Genomic DNA, 9,626 nt, shown 5'->3' with positions numbered 1-9,626 from the left:
GGAAGTGATTCATGAAATACTCAGGGCTTGGATGTCTAAAGTAGTCAGGTGCCTTTCCTGAATTCTCTTCCCTTTCCCATGGACTTTTCAGGCCACGTGTTGAAGGGACATGAAACAAGATGGAAGGAACCTGTATCACTCAGTCATCACTTGGAGGAGAATGTTTCTGATTAGAAACATCCGTAAAGGAGTTTGCCCAAGGGAGCAATCAACTTTTCTTCTGTTAAGCCACTGAGATTTCATAGTTTATTAATGCATCATAGTCTAGCCTATCTGACTGATACAGTTTCTCCATTTCCTTATCAAGAGCAAGACAGCCACCCCCTAAAGTCTTTTCCAGCTCCATAAATCCAACTTAATCTAGAGAAGGCTCTCCTCCAGTTACCTGGCTTCTTCCTGGTGCTTTGCCTAAATTTCTTGGGATCAGTCCTGCCTATACTCTTCCTTTCCAGGATAATTCTGCATCTTCCCTTGGAGAAAGGAGATGTTGCCAGAGACACCAGGACTGCATAGGCTCTCAGAGTTCACCTCGTACACCTTTCTACTGCCTGACTCATCTCTCCAACACCTGCTATGTGGTGGTCCAGGGCCTGCTTGAAAATCTCTAGTAACTGGAAACTCGTGACCCTGACTATACAAAAGTTCTTCCTCCCTAAACATTCTAAATAAGGAACACACTGCCCATAATTTATAATCCCCGTGGACTGTGCTTAAATACCCCTATTTTATTTTTCAAATATTCCATTCAAATGAATGAGTTGTAATTCCATTTGGGACATCTGAGTCTTTTCCTATCCTCTTTCCCATCATGACAACAGTTCTTTTTTTCTTTATACAAAGAACTATTTATTTGGTGAGGTTGCATGGCCTGTGTGTGACAGTCCAGAAATGATTCTTATATCCATCAACTCCCTTATCCCCATGGGTAAAGAGCTTTCTTTGAAAGAAGCTTGTCCATAATGTCAAGGACAAGATCTGATAAGCAACGGTTGTCTTGCAGTTCACATCCTTGGAAATTTCAAGTTTCTCTGTGTGTCCTGGGGTTTCTCTGAAACCACAAACATCCTTTAAAAGTCAATACACCTAAACAAGAAAAGAGAAGGGAAACATCTTCATCTAGATGGAAAATTTTAACATGAAAGTTTTTGCAGTGAGGGACTCAGCATTCTTTGATGCAATGTGTTTAGTGGATAATGCTAAACAGTCCTTGAGTAATGTCAAGCATAATCCATGAAAAAATAATAAACTGGACTGCATCAAAATTAAACTTTTGCTCTGTATGGAAAAACTCTATCAGAAGTATGAAAAGACAAATTCCACATGGGAGAAAACATTTGCAAACCACAAATGTGACAAAGGACTAGTATCTAGAATATATAGAGAACTCTCAAACTCAAAAGTAAAAAAATAAGTCATTCAACTAGAAAATGGGCAAAGACATGAATAGACATTTCACCAAATGGTGGCAAATAAGCACATGAAGTTCAATTCAGTTTAGTCAGTCAGTTGTGTCTGACTCTTTGAGACCCCATGGACTGTAGCATGTCAGGCTTCCCTGTCCATCACCAACTCCTGGAGTTTACTCAAACTCATATCCATTGAGTCAGTGATGGCATCCAACCATCTCATCCTCTGTCGTCCCCTTCTCCTCCTGCCTTCAATTTTTCCCAGCATCGGGGTCTTTTCCAGTGAGTCAGCTCTCTGCATCAGGTGGCCAAAGTATTGGAGTTTTAGCTTCAACATCAGTCCTTTCAATGAATATTCAGGACTGATTTCCTTTAGGATGGGCTGGTTGGATCTCCTTGCAGTCCAGGGGACTCTCAAGAGTCTTCTCCAACACCACAGTTTAAAGGCATCAATTCTTCAGTGCTCAGCTTTCTTTATAGTCCAACTCTCACATCCATACATGACTACTGGAAAAACCATAGCCTTGACTAGATGGACCTTTGTTGGCAAAGTAATGTCTCTGCATTTTAATATGCTGTCTAGGTTGCTCATAACTTTTCTTCCAAGGAGAAAGCATCTTTTAATTTCATGGCTGTAGTCACCATCTTCAGTGATTTTGGAGCCCCCCAAATAAAGTCTGCCACTGTTTCCACTGTTTCTCCATTTATTTGGAAACCCCTGGAGTAACGGGCAAATTTGGCCTTGGAGTACAGAATGAAGCATGGCAAAGGCTAATAGAGTTTTGCCAAGAGAACGCACTGGTCATAGCAAACACCCTCTTCTAACAACACAAGAGAAGACTCTACACATGGACATCACCAGATGGTCAACACTGAAATCAGACTGATTATATTCTTTGCAGCCAAAGATGGAGAAGCTCTATACAGTCAGCAAAAACAAGATTGGGAGCTGACTGTGGCTCAGATCATGAACTCCTTATTGCCAAATTCAGGCTTAAATCAAAGAAAGTAGGGAAAACCACTAGACCATTCAGGTATGACCTAAATCAAATCCCTAATGATTATACAGTGGAAGTGAGAAATAGATTTAAGGGACTGGATCTGATAGACAGAGTGCCTGATGACCTATGGATGGAGGTTCGTGACATTGTACAGGAGACAGGGAGCACGATCATCCCCAAGAAAAAGAAATGCAAAAAAGCAAAATGGCTGTCTGAGGAGGCCTTACAAATAGCTGTGAAAAGAAGAGAAGCAAAAAGTAAAGGAGAAAAGGAAAGCACATGAAAGGCAAAATAAAAGGTGTTTACTTAGTCTTTAGGAAAAGGCAAATTATAACCACAATGTGCTATCAATACACTAAAATAGAAGAGACTGACAACACCAAATGCTGGTGAGGATGCAGAGAAACTGAATCACTCACACATTGCTCTGTGTGATTTTTTGCATTTTTACAAATGCAAAAACGGTACAGCCCCTCTGGAAAACAGTTCAGCATTTTCTTTAAAAACTAAACATGCACTAACCATACAACTCAACAATTCCACTGCTGGACATTTATCCAGAATAATGACAATGTATGTTTACACAAAAAATGCCCATCAATGTTCATAGGAGTTTATTCCTAATAATCAAAATCTGGTAACACTCCAGATGGTAAAACAAATTGTGGTACAAACTAAATATTGACACGTGCAACAGCCTGGATGACTCTCCAGAGAATTATGCTGCATGAAAAAAGCTAGTTTCCAAAGATTACACATTGCATGATTACACTTATATTGTTAAGATGACTAATTATTGAAATGGAGAATAGATTAGTGGTTGCCAAGAGGTTAAGGATGGGGTTGGACAATCAGGCATGAGTGAAACTGCAGCTTGCCCTCCATCTCCTATTGCTGATGACCCTTCAGCTCTACCATCTCCCACCTCCCCTTCTTCCTCCAGTCAGTAACTCTTCTTGCCTGTTCACTTGATACCAGTCCCTGTGTGCCAGCCATTATAATGTACTCCTGTACTTTTCAAGGTGCTGTACTTTGAGATTAAAATGGTTTTAAAAAGCAAAAAAAAAAAAAAAAAAAAAAAAAAGGATGGGGTTGGAGTGGGCAGGGAGGTAGATGTGGTTATAAAAGCCCAACAAGAGGGAAGGATCCTGGTGATGATGGAAATGTTCCAGACCTTGCATGTATCAATGTCAATAATGTGGCTGTGATATTGTATTACCATTTTGGAAGGTGTTACCATGCAGGGGGTTACTGGGTAAACAGTATACGGAATCTCTTTGTATTATTTCTTACAATCATCTGTAAACCTATATATAAAAAGATTAACAAAACCACTCCCCATGTCTGGGTTGCAGTCCATACCTGGTAAATTACAATACTGCGAGACGGGAGCCAGGCATCAGTAGTTTTTAAAGATGACCAGGTGATTCCAGTGGGCGGCAAATTTGGGGACCACTGAATTGAACATTTCAGAAGCCTCTAAAGAGAGAATCTAAGAAGAATGAGAAAAAACAAATAAACAGTTTTCCTAAAGTTCTGTTAGAGGCATCTTTGCAAAAGAGAATGGCAGAAGCATCCTATTACATTTTGGGCACAGCTCCAGACAATTTGAGGGAGAAGCCCTGACTGTTTCTTATTCATCTCACAGGCTCCTAGCATTGAGTTTTCCCTAACTGAAAACTCCAGCCTCCACGCCAGCATTATGAACCACTTTACTAATTGTATTAACTGACAAAGAAAATTTCATAAATAGTTCAGTTTCTTCCTATCCAGCTTTATCCCAATGATCTTTATTAAATCCAGCCTGAGAAGTGAGTTATATAAACGCTGATAGAAGTTCCAGGGCCTCCCCAGGTATTACAGGTGTGTGGTTGTTTTAAAATTAACTACCCATCCACACCTGGTTGGAATTTCAGAAACTAATATTCACTTCCCTTTTTTCCATGACATTTGTTAGAGATACCACTTAAACTTGCTCTAATAATTGGTATGAAGTATAAGATGAAAGGAGAGAAAGAGGCTGAAACTTTCTTTAAGTTTGGACCCAATTTCACCTTGACAGGCAGTCCTACTACACTGATGAGTGGATTTTCAGAATGTTTCTCCATTGCATGTTTCCAAATGTTATCATGCCCTCTTTTTTGACCTAAGTCTTCTCTTGGGACTTTTTCTTTTAAATTAAAAACACTGTTTAAAAGGCATGATCAGAGCAACATTAAAGTAATGAGAAAAGGCAGCCTTATCGGATAAGATAGTCTGCTTTTCCTCAAAGATGCCATTTTTATTGCATTAAGGGTTGCTTGCTCAAAGATATCTGAAGAAACACAAATTAACTCTGTACATCAAGTCCTCTTTCTCACATCTGTTTGATTTTTACACTACTAGTACAGAATTGGCTCCATGGAGACCCACAGAATAGGAAAAATGAGCTATCTTTAATATTTGGTTTTTTTATTCCAAGAAATCTTTAGGGAAAGATGAAGTTAGAGATGTTGGTGAATGAATGTAAATCCATTTTACCATTCTTTTACTGCTAAGCAGGATAGAAGAGTCAGGAGTCATCTCCTCTGAAACAGAGGCGCTTGTGGATTTAAGCATACACAGATGCAAAGCATTCAACTCAGTTAAGAACAACCAATGGAAACAAAGCAATGCACAAGGTTACCTCTCACCCCATCATGGAAATTTCCCTTCAGCAACACCTGGAGGCTGCACAGTCAAGACCATTTAAATAAAAGACTCAGAGGCAGGAAACCAGTGCTCAGCCCAGCTCTTTATGAACACAGCTTGTTGCTGCACCAATTTACTCTGCTTCTATTCACTATTCTCTAGTCCTACCCTCCTTTGGCTCTTACCAGGCATGGAGCCCTTCCCATCCAGCCCCCCTGCAAGGGCCTTTGCTCAGGCCATTCCTGCTGCCTGCAAAGAAGACCCCCCTGACTCCTTGCTGCTGGCTCCTTCTCAGACTTCAGGTTTCAATTATAATATCCCTTCCCACTCCCCTCCTTCCAGAGTCAGTCTCTAACTCTGAGTCCTATTCTCAGACTCCTATTCTAGGGCTTGACATCTGTTTGGGGGCATCCCACAGGTCTGCAAGCCTTGTAGTTGTCCAGCCAGGAGACCAAAGAAACAGCCTGGAGACAGCGACAGAGACTCCCCGTTTATTGGACGGGGATATCCTACAAAGGGTCCTGGAGCGACAACTCAACACAACCAGTGAACAGGACACGGCAACAGCCTTTGCTACTCAGGGCAGGAGGCTACCATTTACAGGTAGAATTGACGTCAGTTGCCAGGGACTAATTAAGCCCTATAATTAAGAGGACTGAGTATTTATGTGAGTGAAGCAGAGGCTGGTGGAGCAGGGGATGTGCGCAGAGCAAGAGAACAGCCATCTTGAATGGCCTGACCATATAACATCTAACATAATTATTTGTGAAATTAATAAATGCTTTCTCTGAAAAATTAATAAATGCTTCCTCCAGCTAGAAGAATAGATACCCTAACATTCCTTAGGACAATTTTAGTGACTAATAAAAACTGACAACATTTTTCTTTTGGCCTCACTGTGTAGCATGTAGGATCTTAGTTTGCAGACCAGAAATCGAACCCCTGCCCCTTGCCTTGGGAACACAGAGTCTCAACCACTGAATCTCCAGGAAAGTCCTGACTACATTTTAAATTAAACATGCACACCCATATGATATCTAAATACAGAGACTACAGTGATCAGCTCAAGCCATTCAGGATCTTTTTAAAAGACCACTTTCTAAAGATGATATGTAGGCTACCCATTTAAGGATTCAGTCATCTGTGAGCCAGACCTGACCACTCTTGTTTCACAGCTGTTTTTCCTCCTCCACTCACTTCCATGCATCTATTCTCTGTCCCATTCACCCATTAGAGACATCTCTACTGCCTTATGTGTCATAAGGACCATTGAAAGTAGATTTTAAAGTCTTGGAGAGCAAGGACCACTCTTTTAATAATAATAGCAAACACTATTGAGTATTTCCTCTGTACCAGTCAAAATGTTATGTGCTTTCCTGTATTAGTAAAATATGCAGTGGAGCCATGATTGGAGCCCACGCACAACGACTGCAGAGCCGGTATACACACTCTTCTTTAACCTGGATCTGACACTTCTCAACTGTCAGCATGAGCTCTGGCAAGTTGCCTCAGTTTCCTCTTCTGTAAAATGGGGATGACTCAGTATCAATCTCAGACGGTTACTGAGAGGATTAAATGCTTAGAAGGTGGCCGGCCCACTAGACTCATTAAATGTTAGTTGTTATCATTATTGTTTATAGTTACGTCAAATATTCCAGGAAACCTCTCAGTCCTGGTTTTAGCACGGAAAGGTCCCTGTTCTCGGCAAAAGTTCAAAATGAGTCCAGAAGACAGGCGTAGGTAAACGAGTCAGAGGTACCTTGCTCATTCTCCACCGCCTGCCTCTTTCAGAGCCCACCTTAAAGTTTCCCCTTATATCCTGGAACTGACCCTTCCCCTCGCCACAATATTTCAGGAACCTGTACTCCTTAGTCTACAGGTCGTAGTGCAGAAAGCATTACTTTTTTTGTACATTCTTTTACGCAGACCACCGACCTAAGAGCAAATTATTTGGTGTCAGATCGTTCGTTAGTCTATCACGGTTTAAAAAGTCCCGGCTATCTGAACGAAACGAGACCATCTAGTGCCCCCTGCCGTCTTTCGTAGGTAAGGCACCCAAACAAGAAACGCTCGACTCATAGACCGTGAACTTGCGCTTATCAAGTTCTAAATAGAAATCGGTATAAATATCCTAAAATTGAAGTTAAGATTCCCGTTTTATCTTTTCTAAAATTCAACGCCCTGAAATTCATCTGTTTACTTTGCCTATTCAAAAAAAAAAAAAAAAAGACTCTAGCTTAATTGTACTTTTCTCATTTACCTTTGCTTTCCTTAAATTCGACTGTAGCTGTTTTGACTTGGGGATTTATTTGTACTGGTTTTTGTCTTACTCTTGGCTCGCTTTCACTTCCGTGAAGCCTGAGGCTAACGCCCGGTTGAGGCGTCGACTGGCGGAGGTGACCTCCGCCGGCTTCACCGGCCTCGGGAACCCTCCGACGCGCCCCGAGAACCCTCTGACGCGTGTCGACCACTCAGCTTTCTCAGACGCCGAACTTCCCCGGATTTATAGAGCGCGGCGTTGGAGCCAATGGGACGCCGGCGCACGACTGAGAGTCGGATGAGCTTAACCAATGAGCATGCGAGTTAGGCGATATGGGCCCGCCCACCTCGGGCTTATAAGCGGTCTGCTGGTTGCTCACGACCAAAGGAGATGGTCCCGAGTATAGTCTAGGCTGTGACCGGTGCCCACGAGCGGGCTACTCGGCGTCCTCGCCGGGGAGGGTACAGCTGGATTTGCTATGGGGGTCAGAAGCAGGTCAAGGCGAGCAGCCGGTGGAGACGATGCGCCCAGCCGAGAACAGGCACGGGGCCGCCAGAGAACCTTCCAAGAGCGAGCAGGGCGCGGGTAGGGGCTGGGAAACTCGAGAGTCCCTGGATGGCCTTGGGCATCGTCCCCAAGCCGCCTGGCCTAGAGGGTAGGAGGCCGGGAGTCAAGTGTGCATTCGGACTGGGGCTGAGCCAAGTCCTGCCGTGCCCCAGCCAAGACCTGCATCCCCCGGCACGTTCTCCCCTCCAGCTGGGAACGGACTCACCGTGTGACCGTGTGACCGCAGTCTCTGCCCCAGGAAGGCCACACTTCCTGACAGCGACATCTGAGCACAGAGGAAGACAGGGACAGACGGTAGCACTTTGATAAGAGGGTGTCTTACAGTTGTGACCGCCGGCCCGGCCAGGTTGCCCTTTCTTTCCCCTTCCAGCTTGGAGGGGCCGCGGTCTTGAGTTTTGTTAGGGCCTCTGTGGAGTTGAGATCTCAGTAAGGAGGTGGTGTAGCTTTGTTAACTGTCTTTCCAAAATGAAATCTTTCGTCTTCAGGGTGAGTGAGAATGGACTTTTGCTGCGGATTGTGGCTTTATTTGTAATCCTTTCAGTGAAAACTTTGGGAGATCCAGCCCTTCCTTAGCTCGTGGGTTTCTAGTAAGACATTCAAAGCTCATGACTTCCTTGTAAGACTTCTTGTGGCCATGTGTCTCACCCGACCTTATCAGAAAATTGTTCATTGGTGACATAAGCTGGGACACCCAGCCTGTGTATTAACTGTCATGTTTTATAACAGGAGAGTCCTAGTTTTAACTTTTTTTTTTTTTTAATAACACTGAGTATTGTGACCATGTTTTCTAAGAGGTCAGATAACGAAAATGAGAACGATTATACTACCAACGCAAGCATGACCCCGTCACCAAAAAAAGGCTAAACAATCGTGTTATGTTAACTTCCCTGGTGGCTCAGAAGGTAAAGCGTCTGCCTACAATGCAGGAGCTGCTGCTGCTAACTCGCTTCAGTCGTGTCCAACTCTGTGACCCCATAGATGGCAGCCCACCAGGCTCCCCCATCCCTGGGATTCTCCAGGCAAGAACACTGGAGTGGGTTGCCATTTCCTTCTCCAATGCATGAAAGTGAAAAGTGAAAGTGAAGTCGCTCAGTTGTGTCCAACTCTTAGGGAACCCATGGACTGCAGCCCACCAGGCTCCTCCATTCATGGGATTTTCCAGGCAAGAGTACTGGAGCGGGGTGTCAGTCAGGAAGATCTTCTGGAGAAGGAATTGGCAACCCACTCCAGTATTCTTGCCTGGAAAATCCCATGGATGGAGAAGCCTGGTAGGCTACAGTCCATGGGGTAGTCAGACACAACTGGGCAACTTCACTTCACTCTTCTGTTAATAGCAAATGGAAGGACATGTACAGTTGGATCAAAAGGGGTGGGTTGTGGTAAATAATCCACACAGAGCATCCTGTACAGTGTGTGGGAAAGACTTTGGGATTGGGCATAGTGGAGAAGGGGATGTGAAAGCACATTTGGAGGTTGAATCTGGCAAGTTCAGAATGAGAGAGGTGAGAGCTTCCGAACAAGCCAAAAGTGTTGTCTTTTTGGGAAATGAAATCAGCCTCCAGTCAAAAGTATCAACAGCAGCTGCTGAATTAGGGTGGGTGTCCCACATGAACAGACATGCCTTGTCCTTTGGGTGCCTTGATTATTTTATGAAACTGAGTACAGTCACATTTCCTGATTCAGAGGCAGTGACCAAAATATCCTGTGGTTATATGATGAATT

The 9,626-nt window shown here is 43.5% G+C and overlaps 1 long non-coding RNA gene across 1 annotated transcript; it reads right to left on the bottom strand.

Moving 5' to 3' along the window:
- Nucleotides 1-648: 648 nt before the first annotated feature.
- Nucleotides 649-7,557, bottom strand: LOC123329657. The gene is made up of 3 exons (XR_006545166.2): nt 7,338-7,557; nt 3,770-3,899; nt 649-1,083 (listed from the first exon to the last, which is right to left on the bottom strand). It is a non-coding gene; the product is annotated as an uncharacterized LOC123329657 (long non-coding RNA).
- Between the last annotated feature and the right edge of the window lie 2,069 nt (nt 7,558-9,626).

Source organism: Bubalus bubalis, chromosome 2 (assembly GCF_019923935.1).
Source record: "Bubalus bubalis isolate 160015118507 breed Murrah chromosome 2, NDDB_SH_1, whole genome shotgun sequence".
Taxonomy (NCBI): Eukaryota; Metazoa; Chordata; class Mammalia; order Artiodactyla; family Bovidae; genus Bubalus; species Bubalus bubalis.
This window is presented reverse-complemented; position numbering and strand designations above follow the sequence as displayed.